Source organism: Crocuta crocuta, unplaced genomic scaffold, assembly GCF_008692635.1.
Source record: "Crocuta crocuta isolate KB4526 unplaced genomic scaffold, BGI_CrCroc_1.0 scaffold290, whole genome shotgun sequence".
NCBI lineage: Eukaryota > Metazoa > Chordata > Mammalia > Carnivora > Hyaenidae > Crocuta > Crocuta crocuta.
In genome coordinates, this window is record NW_027527429.1 from 377,212 (window position 1) to 383,386 (window position 6,175).

The 6,175-nt window shown below is 50.3% G+C and overlaps 1 protein-coding gene across 1 annotated transcript in view; it reads right to left on the reverse strand.

Moving 5' to 3' along the window:
- FARP2 (FERM, ARH/RhoGEF and pleckstrin domain protein 2) overlaps positions 1-6,043 on the reverse strand; it is a 105,354-nt gene extending 99,311 nt beyond the window's left edge. Inside the window, exon 1 of the mRNA XM_077757234.1 lies at positions 5,984-6,043. The gene's annotated coding sequence lies outside the window, so the exon portion shown is untranslated. The remainder of the gene's footprint in view (positions 1-5,983) is intronic.
- Positions 6,044-6,175: the final 132 nt, after the last annotated feature.

Consider the following 6,175-nt stretch of genomic DNA (forward strand, 5'->3'; position numbering starts at 1 on the left):
GAGGGAGAGGGGGGGAGGGAGAGAGAGAGAGAGAGAGAGAGAGAGAGAGAGAGAGAGAGAGAGAGAATATCCCAAGTAGGCTCTATGCTGGCAGCACAGAGCCCGATGTGGGGCTAAAAACCACGAGATCATGAGCTGAGCTGAAACTAAGAGTCAGATGGTTAACCAACTGAGCCTCCCAGCCACCCGGGATTGTGGACATTTTTAATACTGTGTGGATTCTGGGTGTTTCTATGTTAGTAGACACGGGCCTGACTGGGATCAGGCCGCAGGCTGTGGTCTTGGCGTCAGCTCCATGTTCAGGGCTCCATCCTCCCTGTGCACTGTCACCCAGTGGCCAGCCTGGTTCCCGGGCTGCGGCCCACCCCTTAGCTGAGTTCCCAAAGCCTCTGGCAAGCTCTTCAGGATCAGACTCGTATGTGCACAGCTCAGCGTTGAGGCCCTAAGTTCAAACTTCTGGGGTCGTTTTCTTGAACTCTTCTCTCCCCAGTCTCCCTACTATGCTTTCCAGTTGCCTGGAGCTCCCCTTCTCAGCCCTCCAGCCAGAAATCTGGGGCTTCAGTTACTGGCTCCACTGTGCACTTCCTGAGCCTGCACCCTTGCCTGGGAGAAAACACACAGTGAGGGTTTCCCGACTCTCTCAGCGTTCTGGGTGTCTGTAGGCTCTGGGTGCCACAGGCTGACTGGAGGGCAGGGCAGGGGGGAGGGGACCAGCAGCTCTCTCTCCTTCTCTCATACAGCGCTTTCTGTTTGCATCTGGTGCCCACCTCTGGGTTTCAGATACCTTGAGACCAGGCTGGGGAATCCTGGAGGAAAAACAGGAAAGCCTCTGCTGGTGCAGCGGGACTTCACATTCTGGCCTTTGTCTCCAGCCCTCCTGTCACCGCTGACTTGTTCAGAGTCCCCAAATACCAGTTCCATGCAGCTGTCCAGGCTCTACAGCCACTGTCCAGGCAGTGGGAGAGCCAGGGTGGGGCATGCTTACTCCACAGTCCAGGAGCCAGAACTTGATATCCATGCATTTTAAAACATGTTTATGGTGGTTATCTTTGGGAGAGAAAGGAGGATGATTTTTATTTGTTTCCAATGTTCTGTATTTGTCAAATTGCGTCCAGTGAGAAGTATACATTACTTCTGAAACCAGATGGCTTTTCTGCAGATTACTGCGCAAGATCTACCTGCTTTAGAAGTCTTAGATGGTAGGGGTTACCTACGGTACGTCCCCTGTCACCGTCCAAGAGAACAGTGTAGTAACTATTATCTCTCGTTTCGGATGTGTACTCGTTCTCCTTTCTAAGAAGAAATTTGAAAGTTCAGTAAAATAAAAAAAACTTTTTTTAAGTTTATTTATTTTGGGGGGTGAGGGGAGAGAGAGAGAGGGAGAGAGAGAATCCCAAGCAGGCTCTGCACTGTCATAGCAGGGCCAGATGTGGGGCTCGATCCCATGAATCATGAGATCATGACCTGAGCTGAAATCAAAATCTGGAAGGATGCTTAACCAACTGAGCCACCCAGGAGCCCCTAAGCCCTCCCTGGAACCGACTTCTTGTTCAGGAACTGAGACTTATTCCCCCAGCAGGCATCTTATCAACTCCTACCAAAAGAATTTAGGGCTTTAATTATGAAGGAGACAAGAGTTACCAAAGCCCAGTAATTGAAACAACTTGTAAAATTCCCTAGTGCTGCTTCTTCCTTCCCAAACACACTCCCACTGGGTGCTACAAGGTGCACTGAGAGCCCTCTCCCCTCATGCCTCTATCGTGTTATCTGGCATCAAGCACAGGGACAGAACTGCCCTTGCAAAAGCCTCAGGACCCCAAGGCTGTTCTGCCTCTGGTTTTGCCATCCCCCCCACCCCCATGCACCAGCCCCTTCCAAGGTCCTAGGAAAGGCCCTATGTAATGTGCGCTTACGGTTGCAGCCTTCTGTAAAATTTACAGAACACACTCTGATTGCAATCAACTTAGGCTGCCACCACTTTCCAGTACAATCTTGTTCCCTTTCTGTCAGGCAGCTTAGGAGGAGCTGCTGGTATTTTGGGGCTGCAGCTCAGGGCATAAGGAGTTGACGACACATTTAGCTTGGATTTGGTGGACACATGTACACTTACCACCAGCCATCTCAGTGCAGATATGGCTTCTGGGAACACTGGCGTCACCCACTGTGCCTGCCCACCAGGGGCACATGAAACAAAGGTGAGGGGCCGGGGGCCTGCGGCAAGCTGTACCCATCCAATGGCGCCCATAACTGGCAGAGTGTGGGCTATGGGAAAGAAACACGGTTTGACATAAGGGGAACCAGATGCTCACCTGTGGGAAAATCATCGTCACACGTGTTACACTGTAAGCAGACAAATCTGTACTTCTGGTTTGTTGGAAAGATGTTAATGAGTAGGTCTGACTATCAATGTACCACAGATTATTTTCTTATTTTCTGGATGGAATTGTACAAAATAGAACTTATCAGAACTCCTGCTTTTCCGAGACACACACCTACAGCTGTACTAGAAACAGCAAACATACACTGCCCACAGGTATAAACATGTGTTATGCATCCTATCGAAAAAAATTTTGATCACTTGTGCGAGAAGAATCATTGAGTTCTATTCTCTACCACCTGAAGGGGCAACTGAAAAACACATATGCTACTTTTGAATAAATATGCTATTTAGTGATGTTATTAGTGAGCTTTTTCCAATCTGTACTGTTTTCTTATTCTACATAAATATTCACTTTCTAATTAATTATTTACAACATTGTATTCTTCTTCTTAGAAAGGCTCCCCCGCCCCAAAGTGTATAAGCTTCAGGTCACATCAAACTTGGCATCTGCCCTTGCCCCAAATGAAATCTGAAACTTGATTTATTCAAACATGTATTGAGCACCTACTCAGTATCAAGAAAATCTAAGTCTGTAAGGACATGGGAGTTTATTTTAAAAATTTTGTTTATTTTTAATGTTTATTTACTTTGAGAGACAAAGATAGAGCGTGAGTGGAGGAGGGGCAGGGAGAGGGAGACACAGAATCAGAAGCAGGCTCCAGGCTCTAAGTTGTCAGCACAGAGCCTGATGTGGGGCTCAAACTCATGAACTGTGAGATTATGACCTGAGCTGAAGTTGGACACTCAACCGACCGAGCCACCCAGGTGTCCCTATAAGGGCATGGGAGTTTATGAGAGAGACCCTCCTTATTACAGCGGGAGAAGATGGTGTGTTAAATGGTGGTGGGCACCGCAGAGAAAGTAAAGCAAGGCTGGCAGACAGGAATCTGGTGTCCGCAGGAGAGGGAGGCCCTCCACAGGAAGACATCTGCAACAGGCCAAAAGAGGGTCCTGGCACACACCGCAACAGCCACAGTGTCCCAAGGGCCAGCCACTGCTAGGCCCACATCATCCTGTTTAATCCTCACGATCACCAACATACAGATCAAGGAACTCAGGCTTAGAAAGGTTAGTGACTTGCTGGCGGTCAGTAGTTCAGCTCCGCAAGGGGTCCCAACCCTACCCTGATTCCACAGTGTACTGTCTCCTCTTGGTTTAAGTGACCCTGCAGGCCAAGCACAGGCCCAAAAGATCTAAAAGACAACTCTGGGGGTGCCTGGGTGGCTCACTTGGTTAAGCACCTGACTCCTGGTGTCAGCTCAGGTCATGATCTCACGGTGCCTCTCCCCTGAATTCTCTCTCCCCCCTTCCCCTGCTCATGTGTGCACTCTCAGAATAAATACACTAAAAAAAAAAAATCAGTAAATAAACTGTGATATGATTATACGTCAGTTGATTGTGTATCAGTTCATTAATTTACATTAAAAAATAAATAAAAGACTATTTATTTTATAAATAAGTGGCCAGTACCATTTCTCCACAACAGTTATCTAGGAACAGAAAGTGCGAGGTAACACCCAGGAAAAGGGTGCTGCTTGCCTGACCCAGAGAGGCTTCGCAGGAGAAGTCAGGCCTGGGCCTTGCAAGGGTCGGGAGCCCAGACAGACAAAGAAGAGCATGGGTAGGTGTGGGGTCCTGAGGATGCCTGCGGGGGGCTGGGCTCTGCGGGGTGTGGTGGGCCAAGCGGAGAGGCCTGGTTGTAATCTCAGTTCTCCTGCTCTGCAGCAGGGAGGAGCCTCACTGCGTCTTACATTATAGCACCTTTCTGGCTTTTAAAAAGGCTATAAACTAAAACACCAGTTTGGCAGGGGAAAAACAAACCCACGACCCTAAAATAAAACTGCTTTTATCCTTAACATCCCTTTTCACCCTCGTCCACGTCTTCACATATTTTTGCAGCAGTATAATTGCTATGTACCCATGGTTTTGCCTTTCTAGAGAAGGCATGTTTTTGAACCGATTTCCATAAATCAAAGGTTCACATTTTGTCTGGAGAGAAGGACGGGAATAGGATTCCCAGAGCATGCTCACAGGCCGTGGAGAACCCGACCACCCTGGCATGCAGGATTTGTGTATCAGGGTTGGTTTGCAGAACTGGGACTGCAAAATGAAAATCTTTAGCACATGCCACTAACTGCTCTCCAAGATCAAGCCAGTTTACAGAATTACCACCAAAGTAACGGATCCCCAGAAACCCACCAACACTGGGCTTTCCCATGTTAAGTTCTGTGTAATCCTCACCTTTCTGACTCCCTGTTGCCAACGTAAGACCTGGAGTAGACAAATATACTACAGTCCAGTGACTCTGTGGACACCGTGATTTCAGGGCACGACACCAGTGCCCTCAGATCGACACTCAACTTTACAGTGGGGTTTCCCTGAATGCCTGACCCCACCGCTGCGTGCAGGAAGCTCGCGACCCACCTAACAGGTAAGCAGCAGTAAGACAACGGTGTTACTGTCTGACTACAGAGGGGGTGCCGAGGTGACCAGAGGCCAGTGTGTGGACAGAAGGGATTACCCACGTGTCCATCTTTGCTTTGCCATTCGGTTCTCATCTTCCCCTCAAAGCAGTATAACTAACTGCTTAAATACTGCCTACTTCACAGGGCACATGGGTGGCTCAGTCATTTATGCATCTGACTCCGGCTCAGGTGATCTCACGGCTCGTGGGTTTGGGCCCCACATCAGACTCCGTGCTGACAGCTCGGACCCCTGGAGCCTACTTCCGATTCTGTGTCTCCCTCTTTCCCTGTCCGTCACCCACTCTTTAAAACATAAAAAAAATTTAAAAGACACTGCCTGCTTCGCTCTTCTATCTACTCGGATCCTTCTCCCACCCGGTAATATAACGCTAACGTTACTGAAGCACTTGCCGTGTGCCGGACGTCTCACAGACGGCCTGTGTACAGACCACCATATGGGGTAGCTAAGTTTTAGCCCCATTTTACCCGTAGGGAACAAAGACGAATGAGTGTATCACACACACTTACTCTCTGGGGAATGGCTTAGTGCAGGAGGGCCCCGGAAACCTACGAAAGGGTGGTCTGGTGTGCACATAAATGGGCCGGCAAGCTCCCCCAGTTGAGGAGACTGCGCGGCGGCATCTAGCGCAAGCGGCCAAGGCCACACTCGCGGTGAGAAGAGAACCTGCAATGCAGCCGGGGCGCGAAGCCGGTGGCCGGGGCGTGATCCTAAACCGGTCTCTCCACTTCGTCTGCTTCCAGCTGGGGCTGCGCAAGCAGGCGCGTCTCCTCCGCCCAGCAGGGCCGGGCGTGCTTCACACCGGATTCCCCCTTTCAGTGTGCTGGGACTCACACAGATTTCAACAAACGGCAGACGCAGAAAGTTAAAATTACATCTGATCTACAGGTAAGGGTTACTCCACGCCTGCCCCCCCATCTCTCTGGCACACAGAAAATCGGTGCTGCCTGCTGAAACGTCGTCTACACACGACCAACACTCGAACCCAATGCCACCGGACGGTCATCAAACACTGCCGCGGAGGTCCAGCCAAAACCACCTCGTGGAAACAAAACAAACGGAGAGAAACCCCCTTGAAACATTCAGCCCTGGGTTTTCCATCTTCCCATGTTTCTTTACACGGTGAGCCGGCGTTATTTCCCTCAGCGCCAGGTTACGCTTCCGTTTCCCCAGCCGTTCCCGACGAGCACGCGAAGGCCGCCGGAGGCTGCGGCCACCAGCACGAGTGGGAAGAGCTGGCGCGAGGCGCGGGGCCACACGCCGGCCGCGGTTTTCCTTCAGACGCCCTCCCAGGGCCTTCGGAACACGTCT